Source organism: Caretta caretta, chromosome 11, assembly GCF_965140235.1.
Source record: "Caretta caretta isolate rCarCar2 chromosome 11, rCarCar1.hap1, whole genome shotgun sequence".
Taxonomy (NCBI): Eukaryota; Metazoa; Chordata; order Testudines; family Cheloniidae; genus Caretta; species Caretta caretta.
In genome coordinates this window covers 34,039,689-34,062,492 of record NC_134216.1, presented here as the reverse complement: position 1 = coordinate 34,062,492, position 22,804 = coordinate 34,039,689, and the positions used below count along the sequence as shown (strand labels likewise).

The 22,804-nt window shown below is 42.2% G+C and overlaps 1 protein-coding gene across 1 annotated transcript in view; it reads right to left on the bottom strand.

The window, feature by feature from the left end:
- Nucleotides 1–22,804, bottom strand: part of SLC4A10 (solute carrier family 4 member 10) — a 360,367-nt gene that overhangs the window by 323,114 nt on the left and 14,449 nt on the right. The window lies entirely within an intron of this gene.

Here is a 22,804-nt window from a genome sequence, read left to right as displayed (position 1 = left end):
TAGTAAAAACAATGTGTGAGAGCCACCTGCTTACTGTATGATGGCTTAGATTGGCATGGAATGACAGCTGCTGCACAGCCAACAACATTTCAGATCCTTTATTACCTTGCCAACTGGACTTAAATTCACACATGATTTCCTTTACTAGCACTGAATGAATTTTGCTGCTATTAATATGCATTGGCAATCGTAATGAATCATCCTGGGCTATAAGGATCGCTATTAATTCAAAGAAAGAACAATTTGTGTGCAGTGGAAAGGGCAGCTAGAAGACAATGAAGATGTGTCAGCACTGACCCATTGTGTTGCTAGAGTTAAAATACTCACTGAGGTCCTTGTTAGATATCTGCTGCACAACATGTTAAATGTGTCAGAAACTAAAGAACCCCTTAACTTACTACGTAAGCCCATGGAGTAGCCTGGAGTCTGTAAGAGTTGCTGAGTTCTTATTGACGAGCGATGCCTAGGAACTGTAAAAGTTGCACCTAAGACTTGTCCTTGTTTTGCATCTGGAGTCAGGGCTGGGAAGAGCTCCGACAGGAACATGCTGGCTTAGCTCTCCCCTCAGGAAAATCTATTTTATGTGTTTTACAAAAAAGTAAGGGCCAGATTCTCAGCTAAAGTAAGAGGGTATATCAGTGGGTGCCTTACAATTCTGCAATACCCAACAATACTGTAATATTAGTAATGTCTGAGTTGTGGTAGGCCTGGTAGTCTATTTTTGCCAATATAAATGCCAAAACTAGATTGCCACTATCCAGTCTGCCAAGTTTTTTTATTGTATATCAGTCTGCTGTTTTCCCTTGGTAGTGCCATCAATAAACAAGTCTGATAATCAACTGCAAGGTTTTCACAGTTTCATTGTATCAGGGCTGTCTAAAGCTGTCTGAAGGAAGCATGCTACATATGTGGCTCTGATTCAGTCCCATAACTTCAGCAGGAGGGAGTGGCTTTGTGGGGGGGGGGGGGATTTGAAGAGTCACACAGTGATATCATTATCAACACGGATCACAAATTGCTTTTATCACATACAAGGTCTGAAACCCAAAACACATATATTTGACTTAGTCCATGGTAATTGTCATCATTATATTTTTCTGGTGTTGTCAAGTCCAACTGAACTTTTTCAGAAATAATATCCATTTGGGACTTTTCAAAATATTACCTGAAGTTGACACTGTGTAACAGGATTTAGTTTGGATCAATCCATTTAAAATTTAAATGAAATTTTCTTCTGTCGGGTAATGCTCACATCCTTGAGGCTCAATAACACATCCTAGATCCAGGCTTGTACTAGCTAAGCTTTATCATGAAACACTAGCATCCACCTCAGCCTCATTCCGTAGCCAGAGACTAGACAAATTGCTGAATACCGTATTGCTAAAGCGTGTATTGGTTTTGTGATGTGGTAAAATTCCAATCACATTCACAGAATTAGTTATGGTAAATATGTCAGTTATAATGGTTCAATGTAACACTGATATTCAGTGAGGAGGAGGGAATTACAGTAAGTAGCTACTCTGCGGGAAAATAGGTTTGACCTTTTGGTGAATTTCACCAGACGGCCTGTTTGCTAAGTCATTTACTAACAAGTAGAGCCTGATTCATAAAAACTAATGTTTTCTCTCCTCCCAAGGATGAAAGCAATGAACTGGCTCCACACAACTGATTCAGCAAAATATCAACCTAACTAAGCACATTTTTTTTTTTTTTGTCTGTTCAGTAGTTTTCACATAGCACCAAATCAAGACCTGTGCAGCCCCTCTTGAAAGCTGAAGATCCTATTTGGCATTTGATTATTTGGTCATAACAGGAATGCCCTGCAAGGCAAACTCACCAGCAAGTGCATGAAAAAAAACCCTCCCCGCAGTGCATGATTTAAGTCCCAGCTCTTCAGGTTTGAGTTTTATTTCTCCAAATCAAAATAGTACAACATAAGTGTCATAAATATAAAGGAAAGGGTAAACACCTTTAAATCGCTCCTGGCCAGAGGAGAAAACCCTTTCACCTGTAAAGGGTTAAGAAGCAAAGATAACCTCGCTGGCACCTGACCAAAATGACCAATGAGGAGATAAGATGGGGGAGAGGGATAGCTCAGTGGTTTGAGCATTGGCCTGCTAAATCCAAGGTTGTGAGTTCAATCCTTGAGGGGGCCATTTAGGGATCTGGGGCAAAAATTGGGGATTGGTCCTGCTTTGAGCAGGGGGTTGGACTAGATGACCTCCTGAGGTCCCTTCCAACCCCGATATTCTATGATTCTAAGATACTTTCAACGCTCGAGGGGGGAAAAAAACAAAGGGTTCTCTCTGTGTGTGTGATGCTTTTGCCGGGACCAGAGCAGGAATGTAGGTCAGAACTCTTGTAAAGAGTTCATAAGCAATCTAGTTAGATATGCGTTAGATTATGTTTTGTTTAAATTGCTGATAAAATAAGTTGTGCTGAATGGAATGTATATTCCTGTTTGTGTGTCTTTTTGTAACTTAAGGTTTAGCCTAGAGGGATTCTCTATGTTTTGAATCTGATTACCCGGTACGGTATTTACCATCCTGATTTTACAGAGGTGATTCTTTTACTTTTTCTTCAATTAAAATTCTCTTAAGAACCTGATTGCTTTTTCATTGTTCTTAAGATCCAAGGGTTTGGGTCTGTGTTCACCTATGCAAATTGGTGAGGATTTTTATCAAGCCTTCCCCAGGAAAGGGGGTGTAGGGCTTAGGGGGATATTTTGTGGGGGGGACGTTTCCACGTGGGCACTTCCCCCTGGTTTTTGTGTAACACTTTGGTGGCGGCAGTGTTTAACCTAAGCAGGTAAGAATAAGCTTAGGGGGTCTTTCATGCAGGTCCCCACATCTGTACCCTAGAGTTCAGAATGGGGAAGGAACCTTGACATGGTGGCAGAGCAGTGAGATTAATTTGGTACTGTGACCCCTTGTGCCAAGTCACAACAGGAAGCCCATGGAAAAGGAGCTGACACTACAGGGTGAGTGCAGGACAGGCTCACTCTCCAAGCCCAGCCCCAGGCCTCCCCTCATTGTTTTAGCACCCTTGGATTGTTTGTTTGTTTGTTTTTGAAGGGTTGAGGGCCTCAGTTACAGATTTTTCCCCAGACCCCCAAAAGTTTGTGTGACCCTGCCTGGGAGAAAGCTAATTAGTCACAATGGGTGTGGGGAGGTAGAAGGAAAAGGGAAGGAGTTCAACTCCCTCACGGGATGTCAGGGCCCTTTTACAGGCCTATTTTATAACTTTCTAAAAAACACAATGGATTTCTGGTATGGGGCTGGTGGGGGGGGGGATTCTTTTCTTTTCGCTTTTGAATTTGTGATTAGGAGCTTTGCTTTTGTGGGCACTGGAGAGCACTGGGCCCATCTTGGACTTTAAATGACTTACTAGCTTACAAACAAGATTGGAAACAGCCAGGAGAGCCTTAATATTTGGAAAATAACATTACAATCCTAGAGTAGGATACACATTAATAATAATGTGTAATCCAGCATATTGTCATAGAACGAGAATGGCCTTTAGAGAGATTTTTGTTTTAAAACTTCTCTATTGCTATCTGATTTGTAGAAAGGGTTAGCAGGGATAAGGCCTCCCAGGCTTTCAGCTCCCCATCAGGTGGGCTAACTGGCAGGAAATCTGTCTGGATTCCATTGCAATGTCATCAAAATAGAACAGTCTCCATGAAATGTTTCAATTTTGATGAATCAGCATTCTCCGATGGAAAAACATTCCACTGGAGAATTTATGACCAGCTCTACTTCCCACAATCTCCCTTTCCCTCACGTGTGCCCAGAAAAAATAGACAAATACGCCTACAGTTTACTGGAAAAGAATCAGCTCAGCTCAACCTGCTGCATCACAAAGAACTATGGGATTTTCCCCCAAAAATCTCAGTAACACAAACAGGGGAATACAGCAACAATGAGGACCCAGAAAGTCAGGTATAGCTTTGCAGTGCGGCTGCTCATGTTTGGGTGCTCAAACCTATGTTCTGATCACCCAGGATAATTGTGCAATGAAGACAATACCCTATGTAAGATACGTACATAGCCCTCAGACCTCTGAGTTTGTACTGAACCAATACCCCAGCATGGGAATGGGAAGCACTGTGTTGCTGGGGAGGCCATCTTTCAGATGAGACATAAAACCAAGGTCCTGTCCCACTCTTGCTCTTTCACTCATCTGGTTGGGAAGGGAATAATGACCTCTGATATTGATCTTATCAGGAAAAATGCATATAACGATCTCCTCAGAAAGTGAATCAGCTTCCATGGGATACTATGAGTAGGGCCCTACCAAATTCATGGCCATGAAAAACACCTCATGGGCAGTGAAATCTGGTCTCCCCGCCATGAAATCTGGTTGTTAGCGTGCTTTTACCCTATACTATACATATTTCATAGGGGAGACGAGCATTTCTCAAATTGGGGGTCCTGACCCAAAAGGGAGTTGTAGGGGGTCACAAATTTATTTTAGGGGGGTTGTGATATTGCCACCCTTATTTCTGTGCTGCCTTCAGAGCTGGGTGGCCAGAGAGCGGCGGCTGTTGGCTGGGCACCCAGCTCTGAAGGCAGTGCCCCGCCAGCAGCAGCGCAGAAGTAAGAGTGGCGATACCATACCATGCCACCCTTACTTCTCCACTGCTGCCTTCAGAGCTGGGTAGCCAGAGAGTGTCAGCTGCTGACTGAGGGCCCAGCTTTGCAGGTAGCAGTGCAAAAGTAAGGGTAGCATTACCACAACTCCCCCTACAATATCCTTGCAACCCCACCCCACACACAAACACTTCTTTTTGGGTCAGGCCTCCTACAATTACAACACCATGAAATTTCAGGTTTAAATAGCTGAAATCATGAAATTTACAATTTTTAAAATCCTATGACTGTGAAATTGATCAAAATGGACTGTGAATTTGGTAGACCCCTAAGTATATGGCTGCCATCACTGTTTTCCTGTGTGACTCAAGCGCTATTCAGATGAGAGATCTCAAAAGTCTATGTTCCTGAAATACACGAACCTTATTCCCTAACACTTGATTGCTCTGCATTTGATGTTTAAGAAGTTATGGTCTCAGCCGAGGGTCATATCTAAAATACCAAACTAAGTTACACAATATTAATTTCTGTAATGAAAGCAATAAATACAAGTACAAACTGTTTTTAATTTAGTTAATATCAAAAAGGAAAACCAAGTCTAGACCACTAGGAACTTAAAATTTCTAAAACAAAAATATTAAATGAAATGTGAAGTTAGCTGAATAAATAGCATCTCTAGATTTAGCAAATTATTTCAAAGAAGCTTGATATTTACAGTGGAAATACTGACAGGTCCTATATGGCTACAAGTCTCCTGACTGCAGCTCCTTGTTCTTATATGTTTTCATCTATTAAAGAATAAAACCACAGATAGTTCTTTTAAAAATTGATATGATTCTCAGACCTATTGGTCATCATTGTAGCCTGCTCCTCTGACTTTCACAAACACCAAAGTATCCTTGAAAAATTACATAGCAATACATGCCGTTATTTTGTCAGAAAGCCTTTTGGTCAAGAGACAATATTACAGGTAGTCTCAGTCCACCAGAGGGCAGACTGCTCTACTACAGTAGAGATTTACAGTAGTAAAATGAGGGAAATTGTAGTTAAAGTTGGAAGAAACAACAGTAACAGTTTTCCTCCCAGTATAATTCTTCCAATTAATTTACTATAATTAAAAACTAAAAAGAAATCTATATTAAAATACTATTAATATTCTAGAAAACTGACATAAGCAGGTTATTTAAGGCTGTTAGTTCATTGTTAATGAACTTTCTCCCTACTCTACGTATTTATAGGAGCCTCTGAATTTTTCGTGCTATACCCTATTCAGTTTATGCTGCTATTTCTAAACAATGGGATGAATAAAGGATAGAGTGGCATCTTTCACACTGACTTTCCAAGTTAGATCTTTAGGACTTCAAAATCTTACTCTCAGGCCCTGTCTACACTGGCAAGTTTCTGTGCAGCAAAGCAGCTTTCTCCGGTGTAACTTCCGAGATGTACACACTGCCAAGGCACTTAGAGCTCAGAAACTGCTCAGTTGCAGTGCTGTAAAAAACACCCACACCCTGATGAGAGGCGTACAGCTTTCTGCGCCCGGGGTACAATGCCGCAGTTCCAGTGTAGACACCCTAGTCTATTACAGCGCTGTGATTGGCCTCCAGGCGGTGTCCCACGATGCCTGTTCTTGCCTCTCTTGGCATCGGTTTGAACTCTACTGCCCTGCCCTCAGGTGACCAACCGTCATCCCCACCCCGTAAATTCCTTTGGAATTTTGAAAGTCCCCTTCCTGTTTGCTCGGTGATGTGTGCAGTGGTCTCAGTGCATCTTTCCAGGTGGCCATGCCTGCTCCACGCACCAGGTGATTCCCCACTTGGAGCAATGCCGAGCTGTTGGACCTCATCAGCATTTGGGGAAAGGAGGCTGTCCAGTCCCAGCTGCGCTCCAGCCATAGGAATTATGATACCTACGGACAGATTTCACAATGCATGACAGAAAGGGGCCATGACCAGGACACATTGCAGTGCAGGGTCAAAGTGAAGGAGCCGCAGAACACCTACCACAAGGTGCGGGAGGCAAACTGCTGCTCCAGTGCTGCGCCCATGAGCTGCTGGTTCAACAAAGAGCTGGACGCAATACTTGATGGCAACCCCACCTCCACTGCAAAGGCCACTGTGGATACTTCAGTGGCTCGCATGCCAGTCAAGAGTGGACCAAGCCAGGAAGGGGAAATCTTGGACGAGGATGTGGAGGTGGAGTAGGCAGAGGATGACTTGGAGATCAGAGATGCATGCAGCCAGGAGCTCTTTTCTACCTTGGAAGAGGCTAGCCAGTCACAACTGTCGGATCTTGGCAAAGTGCAAACAGGAGAGGAGGCCCCTGGTAAGTGGATCTGATTTTGGGAATCACTGAAGCAAGTTGTTGGGGGCAGCAGGGTTGCAGAAAGCAAGCTTGTGTCTATGATTCACATCACCACATGCCTATTCTGAGTGGCGGAACGGGCTGTTGATTGACTACATCACTTCACAAGAATCTGCCTAAGAGATCTCCAGGAAACTCTCGTGGAGACACTGGGCAATCCGCTGCCGCAGGTTCTTCGGCTGAGCTGCTGTATTTCTTACCCCATTAATGGTAACTTTCCCATGCCACTATGCCATCACAGGGGGGAAAGGGGAGGACCATTGCTGCACACAGGTGAGCCACAATGGGGCCAGGGTGGAAGCTGCAGTCTTGGAGAAGACCCTCCCTTGATTCCCCGTTCACCCTTAGCAGCAAGATGTCTTCCATAATGATCATATCCTGTGGAAAATATGGGGACAGGAAGGATTATCAGGCCCTCCCTACAGTGCTGGCTTTCCCCAAGAGCCATGTGCCCAGTGTACATTAGGGTCCGAAAACACTGATTTACCCTGCCCCTGTGGCTGCTCACCATTTTGAGGGTCTTGTGGCTCATGTGTGTTTGCCTGGGGTCAGCCAGTTAGTGACAGGTATGTGAATACTGGCTCTGTTTTAAATCACTGAATCAGTGTTGCAAACAATACTGCTTCTGTAAAATGTTGCATTTTGGCTTTACAGATATGACCTTGGGAGCCCAGCCTTCCTCTTTGTTATCCGCGGCAGAACAGCTGCGCAGCATTAGAAAGCGGCCATGAAGAACTAAGGAGGACTTTCTGTGTGATGTTATGATCTGAAAAAACAGGAATTAAAGGAGTGGTGGGACAGCAAGAAGAGGGACCGAAAGGAGAATGCGGCACGCAGAATTAAGCCACGGAGCAGATCTTAAACGTTATGGAGTACCAAGCAGACACACTCCAGGAGATACTAGTACTGCAAACTGAGCAGATCTGCGCCCGCCCTCCCCTGCAGCTGCTGTCGCAAAACTCTTTCCCATGTGCCCCCCAGACACCGCCAACACACTCTTATCAACCTCCTGGCTCCAGTCTGTACCTGCGGCATTCCACTCCTCCCCCCTCACAGTCCAGCACTGTGGACTTCCAATACTGACTGCACTCAACACCCATCCCTCTTCAGTTTGGCCCTTCTGAAGTACAGTACCCACTACACTGTACTCCAGAGGAGAAGGTTGGATATGATACATGAACATACACAAATCTTTAGCCATCCCAGGACCCCACCTCCTCCTGGGACCTTCCCCTCCCCCATCTCCCTCAGTGCTGAGGTGTCTTTTTGTTTGACTTTCTCCTCTGGTTGCTGTTTAATAAAAGAATTGTGTTGGTTTGAAAGCAATCTTTATTCTATTAATTGAAAGCAAACAGAGCCCTGAAAAGCAACAGACAATTATCTTAAACCTTCATATTGCATCGTCTGAACCAATCACAATCACCTCCTAGCATCACAAGCACTGCACTCCCGAGCATAGCAACAAATATTTGTGGCTTTCAGCTTCAAATTTCTGCCTCAAGGCATCCCTGATCCTTATGGCCCAACGCTGCGCCCCTCTAATAACCCTGGTCTCTGGCTGTTCAAATTCAGCCTCCAGGCACTGAACCTTAGTGGTCCAGCTCTCAGTGAAGCTTTCACCCTTCTCTTCACAAATATTATGAAGCATACAGCATGCAGCTATAAGCATAGGAATATTGTCATCAGCCATGTCCAGCTTCCCATATAGGCAGCACCAGCGGACCTTTACATGACCAAAAGCACACTCAACAGTCATTCTGCACTTGCTCAGCCTGTTGTTGAACCGCTCCTGGCTGCTGTCAAGTTGCCCTGTGTATGGCTTCATAAACCATGGCATTAAGGGATAGGAGGCATCTCCCAGAATCACAATGGGCATTTCAACTTCCCCTACAGTGATCTTCTGGTCCAGGAAGAAAGTCCTTGCTTGCAGCTTCCTGAAAGACCAATGTTCCGAAAGATATGTGCGTCATGCACCTCTCGGGGCCAGCCTGCGTTAATGTCTGTGAAATGCCCCCAGTGATCCATAAACACCTGGAGAACCATAGAGAAATACCCCTTCCAATTAATGTACTCGGTGGCTAGGTGGTCTGGTGCCAGAATTGGAATATGCGTGCCATCTATCGCCCCTCCGCAGTTAGGGAAGCCCATTTGTGCAAAGTCATCCACAATGTCATGCACATTACCCAGAGTCATGGTCTTTAGGAACAGGATGCAATTAATGGCCCTACACACTTTCGTCAACACGAGTCCAAACAGTCAACTCTCCCACTCCAAATTGGTTACGACCGATCAGTAGCAGTCTGGAGTAGCCAGCTTCCACAGTGCAATCGCCATGTGCTTTTCCAACACCAGGGCTGCTCTCAGTGTCGTGTCCTTGCACCAGAGGGCTTGGGTGCATAGGCGCCAACTTTCCCTCTGCCCGTGGGTGCTTGACCCACCCCCACCCCTGGCCCCACTCCTGCACCACCCTCACCCGGCCCCAATTCCACCCCCTTCCTCCAAGTCCCCGCCCTGCCCCGCCTCTTCACCGCCTCCTCTCCAGAGTGCACTGCATCCCCATTCTTGCCCCTCCCTCCCAGAAAGTCCTAGTGCTTCCAAACACCTGTTATGTGGCAGCTGGGAAGTGCTGGGAGGGGGAGGAGGAGGTAAGGAGGGGATGTGGGTGGGGGGAGCTTGGCTGCCGGTGGGTGCAGAGCATCCACTAATTATTCCCTTGTGGGTGCTGCAGCCCCGGAGTCGGTGCCTATACTGGGGCGAGCTCATCACACAGTCCCATGAATGTGGCTTTCCTCGTCCGAAAGTTCTGCAGCCACTGCTCGTCATCCCAGATGTGCATGACGATGTGATCCCACCACTCAGTGCTTGTTTCCCGAGCCCAAAAGCGGCATTCCACAGTGGTCAGCATCTCCATGAATGCCACAGGCAATCTCGTGTTGTAGCTAATACACGTGGTGAGATCAACATCGCACTCCTCTTGCCTTTGTAGTTTAAGGAATAACTCCACTGCCACTCACAACATGTTAGTCAGAGCGAGCAGCACACTGGTCAACAGTTCGGGATCCATTCCTGCAGACCAAAGAGGCAGAGAGTGCAGTACACAAATCACTGAAAGATGGCACCAAATGTGGATGGAAGCACAGGGATTGCTGGGATGCGAAGCAATGCGTCACAGGGCATTGGGACAGGACCCAGGATGCCTTGCGACCCCCTCCGCCTTCCCACAACTTTTAGCAGCAGAAGAGAAAGAGGTGCTCTGTGGGATAGCTGCCCCAGAGTGCACTGCTCCGAATACTGCAGCAAGTGCCGCAAGTTTGAACATGCTATTGCGCAGGCAGCTGACAGTGTGAACACACAACTGAGCGGTGCTGTAACTGCCAGCGCTGTAACTCTGCCAGTGTAGACATATCCTTGGAGTCATCTGGCATATATACCACTTGTATTGTAAAATGATCAACTCTACGTGCATGCTGAAGCATGGTGACTAATTTTACAAGAATCAATTATGCATCTGCGTATTACAGTGAAGGAACAAGCCCTTAATGATGTCAATCTGTTAAAGTGGAAGTTTGTTAATAAACAAAATAGGAAAACTGATTAAAGTAATTATGAAATGCCACTGACATTAGACTGCTGTCTGACTTTGGAGTAGCTCTGATGCCAGGGTACAAGTAAAAGATATATTTCTAAAAGAAAAAGCAAGGTCTTCTATAACAGTAGCCAAACTGGCATAGAAATAGGTCAGTGGCTGCTTAAGACAAAGCAGTTTTCACTTAATCTGCTATATTCAGCATTTATATGGAAGTGCTACAAATCCCATAAAATTGTCAACAAAAAACTACATAAACTAGTACCTGCCAAAGCATACAAGACATTTGTTGTCTACTATCAGGACACACCAACTCAAAGCAGCACAGATGCTGACAATACAACAGATGCAAAACCTGCAGAACGTATTTCAACAGCCCCCATAAATCTTACACCTGCATATCACAGCATGTGGTGTACCTCATCCGGTGCACTAAATGCCCCAACAACAACTGTGTGGGTGAAATCAGACAATCACTTCACACTTGAATGATCTCTCACAGGAAAGTGATAAAAGACAAAAGCCACTACATCACCTGTGGGTGAACACTTTTCACAAAGCAATCACTCTATATCTAACCTATCAGTCCTCATCCTAAAAGGAAGCCCATGAACTTAAATTCATAACTTTGCTAGACACTAAAAATAGTGGTCTTAAGACACTGGATTTATGACTTATTACAATACTCTAACCCACTAACCCCCATTTTTGTCCTATGACTACAGGGGTGTTAATGGGCCACTTCACCTGGAACGGTCCCTTAGAATACATGCTAACTACTTATGCTAAACTATGTGTTCCATCTTGTATTTAGCTATGACACTCAGAATACTTTCCCAGATCTGAACAAGAGCTCGGTGTAGCTTGAAAGCGTCTATCTTTCACCACAGAAATTGTTCCAATAAAAGATATTACCTCACCCACCTTGTCTCTCTAGTGTGTTGTCTATGGCATTCTGATTGCATTAGAAGTCACTCAATGTAGCACTGAACCAAAAAAATTACACTAGCCATCATGAGGACGCAAACTCATGTACAGACACATAGTCACACAATACTCTCAGCCCAGAAATACTCGCTAGGCAAACATGGGACTATTAAAAAACCTAGGGTTTGTGATGGTTATTTTCTTTTTTTCAAATAAAACCCTATTACTGTTAGAAAAATTGCACAGTTAAATATTCAGCCCTTTTTTCCTCAGGAAATAACTAGATTCATCTTATTTTAAGATTATTTCCAGAAAGTCATATTACTTTGCATTACCATCTGCCCTAAATGCAAGCCTCCCACTCCACCTTGTTTTCTTATACCTCCTACAAAACTAGCCTAGTGCCATCACTGAAAACTGTGAAGTGAGTTTCACTGCACTTTCCATCATTTTTGATCTCCCTTTCTTTATTCAACTGACTGTTGGGACCACTCAGATATTGTGCTGGTGGGATGACACAGACTTTCTCCATATCCTGTAACAAACTGTCTGGCCTTGGAAACAAGAAAGAAAAATCATACAATACTTGGATTACATTATATTAATTAATACAATATATAGCTGTCCTGTGAAAGACAGATCTAAAGGTCTGAGTATATTACTGGGAGCCAGTAACTCTTGAGATCTAACCCAAGTTCTGAGAATAGTTTCCACTGTGACCTTAAACAAGTCACATAGACCTACATTTTCAAAATGTTGACAGCTTTTGAGTGCTTCAGCTTTTGGGAGCCCAGACTGAGATACCCAAGGACTGACCTCCAGAAGTGCTTTGTGCCTGCATCTCCTACAGAAAATTTAGACTTCTGCCTCTTTGCTTCAGTTCCTCAGTAGATTGGAAATTTTACTTGCAAAATAATAATCCCCAGAGATGTTGTATTAGTTAATGCTAGTGCAAAGCCCCTATGAAGACTGTTGTGTCAAGTATTATTATAAATCGCAATATGGATAGAACAAAGAAGTAAACACATGTAACAACCTCAAGCCTATTACTATGTCAGTGTTCTTTCCTTCCTTATATGCACATTATGACTTTTCCACCTGCCCCACCTTCTTTGGTATTTTCTAACCTCATATCAGACATGGGTGGAAATTAACAGGCACTATCTAGTATCCTCCAAAGACCAGATCCAGCCTTCCTGAGCACAGGCAACTCTCCCCCAGAAGAACAATTAAGGTTCTACTGTAGGAAGTGAGGAGGATGGATTTCAGGACCATAAGTGTTCGCTACCCTGGCCTGCTAGAGAGACTCTTTATACACACATTGCACTAGTGCAAGTGGCCTTCTGACTGCACATATCCACCAGATAGTCGCCGCTGCAGAGTGATAACCAATGTAATGTAACACAATATGGATGGGTCATCATCTGCAAAGATTGAACCCAGAACCTCTGGATCTGAGAGCCTCTTCTGCCTTAGTTAAAGAACCAGGCTCATTTGCTCAAAAACTGTAATAGACTTATAAATCTCTGTATGTGGTCTAGCCACTACAGGGGGGCAGAACCACATATTAGCATGAGTCATATTAGCATGCCATCTTCTGTAGAGAGACTGAGGAGCTATTGCTATCCTCCACTGCTACAGTGTGACCTAGGAGACTGGGAAGGTTTCAGATTTGGTCATAACATTAAATAATCTAGCAACATACCAAGATCATCTATTTGTAGTTAAAATGAAATGCAAGTAATGTTTCTGGTAAGCAGTTAATAGCCTTAATAGACTCCTGACATCATTTGGCTAGTACTGTACATTCAGCGCATATACTCATCACTGGTTCATCTAAATAAGTGATTCTCAAAGTTTAGGTCACCTGCCACACTCATTACGGGAAAGTTCCATTGAGTCTCCGTGTTATGTATAGTTAAGCAATCTAATTACTTTCTTGGCTCTCCTTTTCAATCATTGTTTTAGTGGTGCAATCTCCAGCACAATGCACCTGTAGAATAATGACATTTTTAAGAAGTTTGGGGGGTGAGCTATTGTCATTACTGAAAGTAAGATTCTGAGGGTAAAAACAGTCGTGGAATCTCTTCTACAAAAAGTAAAAACCCATTTATTCTAAATATTTTAATATATTTTTGACCTACTAATGCATGTGTTTCAATGAAACTATTACGCCAATGTAAAATCTGTGTCAATGAAATGAGGTTCCGGCCCTGATTTCTATTCCTAGTTCTACCAGTCTGTGTTATGTTTGACAAACAATTTGAATGTCTTTGACTACATTTTCCAATCTGTAAAATAAAATGCTTACCCATCAGAGAGAGGTGTCATTTATAAGGTGCTTTGAGATCCTCAAATAGTAGGTGCTATAGAAGGGCAAAAGTATTCTTCTTATTACTGTCATAATCATAGAATTGCCAAATTCTGGCTCAGGCAGGGTCTTAATTTGACCTGAAGACAGCCCTACAAGTTTAAAATTAAAGTACTGTTTAAAAAAAAAAAAAAAAAAAAAGGAAAGATTACACCAAAAAGGAAACAAAAAACAAACAGTATGGAGCTCTATCAATACATAACAAATAATCCATTAAAGGGCTATGAAGGGACCTGAGTGGGAAGTGGATCAGTAATAAGACTAATATTTCTGGGAGCCTGAATCAAAAGTTAAAGGGCTTCCTGATTAGACCAGTATAGGTAGGCAATTAGAATTGTCAAATGTTGCCAAGGCATCATGCCAAAAAATTACAGCCCAATGAACTGAATGAAGGAGAATGGGGGAAAGAGAGGAAAGGCTTTAATTAAAATATCTGAGAGCTCACAAGGGATGGGGAAAGTGCCAGGCAACTGGAAGATGGTTAACTAAACTGAGGGGGATCTGTTCTCCCATTAATGTATGGGGGATTTGCAAGTGTAACTTCTATTCGCATTAACTGGAGTGACAGTAAATTGTGATTCAAATGTGTAGTGATGTGAAAATAGATCTGAATGTCTAAACTGGTCTTTCTAGTAAAGATTTAATTCCAAATTATGTGGTGATTTTTGGATGTAGCTGCAAATGGCCAACAGTATGAAACCACCAAATCCAGTTACATTTGTGAGGCAAAGATCCATTTCATCTAAACCTCTGAAATATATTTCATAAAATTAAAAGCACTCAAAATATGTACACTGTAAGATGGGAATAAATACCCCCACATAAATAAATTGTGAGCACAACTAGTAACAAACAGTTAGTGGATCATGCACTGAAATTTGTACTTGTGTTTTGAAGATGTACAGCACTAAGTATTGTCACATAACCACTTAGAAAAGAAATTCACAAGTAGGTGCTAGAGGTCACTTGGTTTTAAGTTAATTAATTGTATTTAGATCTTGTTTAGCCTTTCACAAGATAAGGTGCTTTAAAGGAAGGTATAGATGCACCTTTATAAGTGCTTTGAAAGAGAGACTACTCCAAAAGTAAGATTTCTTTAGGACCACAAAAAGGACAAACATTAACTAGCAAGCAATTCAACAGCTGAACATTGAAACAAACAAAAATCAAAGTCAGCATTATTAACAAAGTTTGACAAATTGCTCAGAAGTTAGCTGAAGAATTTGGAAGAATGAAAAACCAGAAGTTACAGCCATGTGCTAGATTTTTCAGGTTAAAATGCTGGGCTATACTGTAACTTAATTTATAGTATCTAGTCTTATAATGCAAGCAAAGACAGGCCATATGTCTTTTCTTGGCCCTTAAATGCTCCTATTTTCCAGTAGACTTGCCTTTTCTCCATCTATTGGCAGTCATACCATTTGCTATTCAGGTGATTGGCTGTTATGAGCCAACTCCTGTTTCTCTATGAATAACCACTTCTTCTCCCTCCCGCCCTATTATTTTAGCTACCAGGAAGTTACTGGTGTTGTGTTCCTCAATGCAAAACTGACTGTCAATAGGGAGCAAGACTACATTGGGAAAGACTTGTGTATGGCTATAGTCTCAGCTCAAATTTTTTAGCAATCTCATTGGTTTAGCCTTCTGGGGGCTAGAGAGAGTAGGGCAGTGGTCCCCCTTTAGAAGTGATAACTATAATTTTCTTTGTGCTCCACCTGACGTCATAATGAGCCTCTCCATATGGCAGTCCTAGATGAATTTATCAATGGACAGTATATACATTTATTCTTTTTTATAGCGTTCTCATCTTATAGATTTATTTTTTAAAAATAGAAGTCACACTGAAAAGTTGAACAGAAGACTCACTTCAGAGTTTGAAATAAAGATTTAAATTCCCTCACCCCCCCCCCCAAAAACAAGAGGAAAAAAATGAAGGCAAAAGAACAACACACAAGACACTTACCACTGAATTGGTGTTCTGTCTTGGACTCACATCAAAATGCTGAGGGTTTGTTGTTTTAACTTTTTTTTTTTTAAGCATTTTCAGAAAACAGTCTTGGAATGGCCTGGGTCATGTGTCTTCAAACAACGAGGGCACAATTTATAGACTATGGCTCTAATCCTGTAAAGGGATCAGTCTGCATGGAATTCTACTAAAATAACAGTGACTCCATGTGGCCATGGGTGGACCCCTTCACAGAACTGGACCTTGAAGTCAATGGGAGCACTTGTGCCAGTAAGTGCTATGCTTACTGACCAGTATTTTCAGGATCAAGACCTAAGATTCACGTAAAAAATAAACTGTCATGTTGTGATTGTAATATGAACGAACAGAAGCTAAGCAGCTCAGAGTCAAAGGCTGAAACTTTAACTAAGTAAGCTAGGCCTACCTTCAAAGGTTTGTATTTGGGAAGGAGCATCCTCTGGACTCTGACAACCAGCTTTTCCAAGTGCTTTGTAGGATTTGCCATCTGATCCCAGTTAAAGCCAGTTACAAGTTTAAGTAACTCTTTGAACATGTAGATATTAGCAGCTGACAAACAGCTGCACAGAGAATGCTATTTGCAGTGCACAGCAAGGACTTTCGTTGTCCTACAAAATGTAGGGTACTGTGCTACATGTTCTTGAGTTCCCTCTGCTAGTACCTTATCTATTAACTAGCTATTTACATATATGGTGTCAAGTATCAGAGGGTAGCCGTGTTAGTCTGTATCCACAAAAACAACAAGGAGCCCGGGGGCACCTAACAGACTAAAAGATTTATTTGGGCATAAGCTTTTGTGGGTAAAAAACCACTTCTTCAGGTGCATGGAGTGAAAATTACAGATGTAGGCATTATTATACTGACACATGAAGAGAAGGGAGTTACCTCACAAGTGGAGAGCCAGTGCTGACAGAGCCAATTCAATCAGGGTGGATTTAGTCCACTCCCAATAATAGACGAGGTGTCGTCAATTCCAGGAGAAGCAAAGCTGCTTTTGTAATGAGCCAGCCACTCCCAGTCCCTATTCAGGCCCATATTAATGGTGTTAAATTTGCAAATGAATTTTAGTTCTGCTGTTTCTCTTTGAAGTCTGTTTCTGAAGTTCCCCCCCCCCCCCCCCCAAGTATGGCTACTTTTAAATCTGTTAGAGAATGTCCAGGAAGATTGAAGTGATCTCCTACCGGCTTTTGTATGTTACCATTTCTGATGTCCAATTTGTGTCCATTTATTCTTTTACTTAGGGACTGTCCAGTTTGGCCAATATACACGGCAAAGGGGCATTGCTAGCACATGATGGCATATATAACATTAGTAGACGTGCAGGTGAATGTGCCTCTGATGGTGTGGCTGATGTGGTTGGGTCCTCTGATGGTGTCACTAGAGTAGATATGGGGACAGACTAGGAAACAAGGTTTGCTACAGGGATTGGTTCCTGGGTTAGTGTTTCTGTGGTGTGGTGTGTAGTTGCTGGTGAGTATTTGCTTCATGTTGGGGGGCTGTCTGTAAGTGAGGAATGGCCTGCTTCCCAAGGTCTGTGAGAGTGAGGGATCATTTTCCAGGATAGGTTGTACATAGTTGATAATGTGCTGGAGAGGTTTTAGCTAGGGGCTGTATGTGATGGCCAGTGGTGTTCTGTTATTTTCCTTGTTGGGCCTGTCCTGTAGCAGGTGATTTCTGGGTACCCATCTCACTCTGTCAATCTGTTTCCTCACTTCCCAAGGTGGGTATTGTAGTTTTAAGAATGCTTGTTAAAGATCTTGTAGGTGTTTGTCTCTGTCTGAGGGATTGAAGCAAATGCGGTTGTATCCTAGGGTTTAGCTGTAGACAATGGATCATGTGATGTGTCCTGGATGTAAGCTGGAGGCATGTAGGTAAGTATAGCAGTCAGTAGGTTTCCGATATAGGGTGGTGTTTATATGACCATCACTTATTTGCACTGTAGTGTCCAGGAAGTGGATCTCTTATGTGGACTGGTCCAGGCTGAGGTTGATGGTGGGGTGGAAGTTGTTGAAATCCAGGTGAAATTCTTCAAGGGCCTCCTTCCCGTGGGTCCATATGATGAAGATGTTGACAATGTAGCCCAAATAGAGGAGGGGCACTAGGGGACGAGAGCTGAGAAAGCGTTGTTCTAAGTCAGCCATAAAAATGTTGGCATACTGTGGGGCTATGTAGGTACCCATAGCAGTGCCACTGACTTGAAGGTATAAGTCGTCCCCAAATATGAAATGGTTGTGGGTGAGGACAAAGTCACAATGCTCAGCCATCAGGTGTGCCATGGCCTCATCAGGGATACTGTTCCTGACAGCTTGTAGTCCAACCTCATGTGGAATATTGGTATAAAGAGCTTCTACATCCATGGTGGCCGGGATGGTGTTTTCAGAAAGATCACCGATGCATTGTAGTTACCTCAGGAAATCGGTGGTGTCTCAAAGATAGCTAGGAGTGCTGGTAGTGTAGGGTCTGAGGAGAGAATCCAAAAAGCCAGATAATCCTGCTGTAGGAGTGCCGATGCCTAAGATGATGGGGCGTCCAGGGTTTCCAGGTTTATGGATCTTGGGTAGCAGATAGAATACCCCTGGTCGGGGCTCTGGGGGTGTGTCCTGGTAGATTTGTTCCCATGCTTTAGGAGGGAGTTTCTTGAGCAGCTGGTGTTGTTTCTTTTGGTACTCCTCAGTGGGATCAGAGGATAGTGGCCTATAGAATGTGGTGTTCGAGAGTTGCCTGGCAGCCTCCTGTTCATTATGACTACAGCACCTCCTTTGTCAGCCCCTTTGAATACAATGTCAGAGTTGTTTCTGAGGCTGTGGATGGCGTTGCGTTCTGTGTGGCTGAGGTTATGGGGCAAGTGCTGCTGTTTGTTCACAATTTCAGCCTGTGCACGTCGGCGGAAGCACTCTGTGTAGAAGTCCAGTCTGTCATGTCGACCGTCAGGAGGCGCCACGCAGAATTCTTCTTCTTGCAGTGTTGGTAGGAGGGTCCTGTGGGTCAGTGCACTGTTCAGTGGTGTGTTGAAAATATTCCTCAAGTCGGAAACGGCGAAAATAGGCTTCCAGATCACCCACAGAACTGTAGCATGTTCGTGAGGCAGAGTCCCCAAGGTAGGACAGACTCTTCCACCAGGCTAAGTGTGTGGTTGGATAGATTAACAATATTGTTAGGCGAGTTGAGGGTACCACTGTTGTAGCCCCCTGTGGCATGTAGGAGTTTAGATAGTTTACTGTCCTTTTTCCTCTGTAGAGAAGTGAAGTGTGCTTTGTAAATGGCTTATCTTGTTTTTGTGAAGTCCAGCCACGTGGAAGTTTGTGTGGAAATTTGGTTTTGTGTGAGAGTCTACAGTTTTGAGAGGTCATTCTTGATCTTCTCCTGTCTGCTGTACAGGATGCTGATCAGATTTAAAAGTAGCCATACTTGAACAAAAAACTTCAGAAACGGACTTCAAAGAGAAACAGCAGAACTAAAATTCATTTGCAAATTTAATACCATTAATTTGGGCCTGAATAGGGACTGGGAGTGGTTAGCTCATTACAAAAGCAGCTTTGCCTCTCCTGGAATTGACGACATCTCATCTATTATTGGGAGTGGACTACATCCACCCTGATCGAATTGGCCCTGTCAGCACTGGTTCTCCACTTGTGAGGTAACTCCCTTCTCTTCATGTGTCAGTATAATAATGCCTGCATCTGTAATTTTCACTCCATGCATCTGGAAGAAGTCGTTTTTTACCCACGAAAGCCTATGCCCAAATAAATCTGTTAGTAAGGTGCCACCGGATTCCTTGTTATTACATATATGAAGCTCTCTTGTAGCAGTAATAAATACATATATGAAGCTCTCTTGTAGCAGAAATGAACTTCTATTATTCTGTGGCTGAGAAGAGGGCTTTTTGTTTTTTAAAGCAGTATATTATTGTTTACATAAGGTTGACAGCATTTTTGCAATGAGCCGCTGCAGAGTAAGCCAATCAGCAAAGGGAATACAGATGAACAAACAAAACCTACAATTTTTAACGATGTCATTTTTGATTATACTGATACACAGATAGGAAGTCTCATGATGGTCTGTGCTCCAACGAGAAGGAGGAAGAAAAATAGCTGGCTATCCAATGGAAAAAGAACAAATTGATTCGAAAAATAATTTCAATCTTCTAAAAAGAAGACAATAAAACAAAATTCCCAAGCTTAGCGATGATCAATGAACATTTGTAAAGCACTTTAAAATATTTAAAGATGGTGCTATGCAAGGATGAAGTATTATTATAATTATGGGGCCAAATTCTTCCCTCGGATGCACATGTATAAATCCAGAGCACGTCAGCAGTTTCATATAGCTACTCAAAATTCATATTGGTATCTCAGAGAGTAGAATTTGATCTGTGGTATTCAGTCTTCTTCAATATGCAAATATAGTACAGTACTAAAATTAATTCTGTAGCTAATAAAATAGATGCAAGAATTAAAAATTTCTTACTGAGAAACCTATACAAATGTAATATTTATGTTACCACTGAGAAAATCCATTTTAATATGTGATTTAACATTCTAAAATATCACACTTGTTAAAAATTGCTGAATCTATTAAGGAGTTTTAATTTTTTTCCTTTAGGAACAAATCATGAAGTTTTTCTTCCAAGGCTTATTCAGGCAAAACTCTTGTTGTCTCCCATTGACTCCAATAGGAGTTTTGACTGAATATGAATTTTAAAGTCTGGACATTAGGTGCAGATATTCAGATTATTTAGGTGCTTATCTGCTTCTTTAGTTGCCTAAATGCATTTCAAAGTCTTGCCCTTAGTAAATAGTAAAGGACTAATACAAGGCAAAATTTAGCTTAAACCTACATTTGAAATCTGCTCTCAAGCCTCACTTGCAGATTGGTCAGGTGGCAATTAGTGTGGAGGTGTACTCCATACAGGTTTTTTGTTGCTGTTTGGAGTGGGGAGGGGGATTTTTACTGGTTAGGAAAGAATGAATAAGAGTTAATCTTAAAAAAAAAGGTTATTCTCAAGTTTATGATGCTTAAGAAAGTGCCTATTATTTATTCATTCCAGTGAGACCAGTAAGCAGAAGACTAAAATAAAAAGGCAGAAGGCCAAAGTGTCAAAGTGCTGTTAAAGTATATGAAAAAAGCAATCTGCTTGGGGTTCATTGTAACACATTTAATAATGAGCTTCCCATATTTAGACACAAGAGATAGTAAATTCAAACCTCCTGGAAAGGTGGTGATACAGTTATACAACAACTTACAAAAAATGTATTTCTTTCTTTATTGCTACCCTATGGTTTCTGTAGGAAACCTGATGATCCTCTATATTCTAATGCACAGAATAATCTGAAATGCTTCTATAACTTCACTAATTAGCAAAATACAATAATAGCAAAATCCCTTCATTTCATGCTAAACTTGGTATTAAATACTAACAACATTTAACAAAAAAATCCCTACAACACTTGTGTGTTTTATTGCTGGATTCATCTCTTTTAGAGGTTTTCAAAAACCTTTCAGTCAGTACATAAGATAGGATACATATTGTCAGGGATAAGTTGTTAAAGTGAATTTGAAATGTGCTTCTCAAAATATCATTTACACATTTACCAGATGGTAAAATAAACATGTAAATTGTTAGAATATACACCAACTTTATACTACAATTTTACGCACTGTAGAAATGGTGTAAAAATCATTACATATTGTGTTACTTGCTCATTTAATAGTTTGTTAGCTTTTCAAAAAATAAATTTGGAGAATGGGTTTGCTTTTAAAAAAAATCAATAGACTATGCAGCATTTTTTTAAAACACACACTTTGTAGATCTGCTTATACTTGACCTTATCAAAAATGTAACTAGAGTAACAAGAACTTGGTTTCTAAGGGTTTCTCTACACCCAAGTTGCAGTACCTTAACTTAAATTGATTTTTAAAAGAGATTTAGTTAAACTAGTACAAATCTGTGTGAACGCTCATTGGTTTAAACTAGCTGTCTATCAGTTTCAATTGCACCTGTAAATTACAATTATTGCAATTTTTTTTTTTAAATTTCACTTTTAATTAAACCAGGGCAACTTTTTATATAGACCGGCCGAAGGAGTAACAAGCCACAGTGCTGTTGGAATTCTCACTCTACAGCCACCACTCACAGTCAAAAACAAGTGTAAATTAATACTTTAGATATGACCAAAGTGAAGGCACATGTTAACATAATTTTGCATTGAGAGTGGGGCCTAATCCACAAAGGATTAGCAACACAAGGAGAGTGAAAAAAAGCTTATAAATCACATAGTGATCATCGCCCTTCATTCAAACTAGTGGTTCTGACATACATTCAATTGCTAGTAATCCTGATTGAAGAGACTGAATAAAAGGTGTATGTATAGTGTCTGTTAACTACTTTTACCTTTTCAGCATCTTGCCTATTAAATGCTCAGCCTTTCCAACAGGCCATGCCCAGACAATTGTTGTGAGCACCAACCCACATGTGAGTTCCACTTCACTATTACATTTTATCTCTTCTGTCCCCAATGCTAAAAGCTTTGGGCTTATCACAGCTCTCTCTCGCTTTGATTACTGTAACCATCTGGTAACACAAGCAACCACCTCTCAAGCACCCCCCCCCATGGCCAGAGGTCACTCTACAGCACCCTGCCTCTGTTCTCCCCCCACCCCCTTCTTCAGGGCCCTTTAAGAAGGCACTCAGGTCAAAGGTAGCTCAAATAATCCCCTCCTGCAGTCCAATTTATTGAGTCCTCAGGTGCATATTGGCACTCTAGACTCCAGCCCCAGTTCAGTGTCTCTCTCCTGATAATCTAAAATAACATTAAGTCTTTCAAAAATAAAATACAACTCACGCAGTCCTTGTTCCCGTGTCAGTTTAGCACGGGCTGATCTCCCTAAGGGACTAGCTTTCTGCTTCCAAGCACCTCCTTCCCGGAATTTGTCCTTTTCTTCAGGCCTTTCCAGGGCACTGGGAGGGGGCGCCCTTTGTA